Consider the following 595-nt stretch of genomic DNA (forward strand, 5'->3'; position numbering starts at 1 on the left):
TAACACAGGAGGCCTTGGTCTACCACTATGTTCCATAACCCTATCAATCAGATTAACACAGGAGGTCTTAGGCTGAATCTCATTTCTCAAAAAAGATTTTTAAAAAACTTCAAAGTCAAAAATCAAGTAAATGTAACTCATTACTACCCACCTCTGAGCTTAAGTCTGTGTTAATGTAGTGTTTCTGTAACATGCCTTTTTCATTTGCAACCAGGGTTAATGGGTAGCAGGGGGATTGGGTAAACATGATGATGGGAAGTCAAATCATCACATTGGTTGGCTTCCAGCTATGTAACAATTGGCAGCGGTGGGATTTGAACCCACGCCTCCAGATCGGAGACTAGAGCCTTAACCCAGAGCCTTAGACCACTCGGCCACACTACTTGCAAGGATTACTTCTCGACATTGTCACAAACACAGGGGCCGTAACTAACGGTCTGCTTGTTAAAGTTATTGGAACAAACGATTTTCAGATATTTTGACTGTTTTCTGAGATAGACTTAGACTTATCTTTAAAAATCCTTTTGGGATGACTCCCAAAAGGATTTTGAAATATCACTGAATAAAAGAAGAAACCGTGGTAAATCATGTAATG

This window comes from Etheostoma cragini, unplaced genomic scaffold, assembly GCF_013103735.1.
Source record: "Etheostoma cragini isolate CJK2018 unplaced genomic scaffold, CSU_Ecrag_1.0 ScbMSFa_259, whole genome shotgun sequence".
Classification (NCBI taxonomy): Eukaryota; Metazoa; Chordata; class Actinopteri; order Perciformes; family Percidae; genus Etheostoma; species Etheostoma cragini.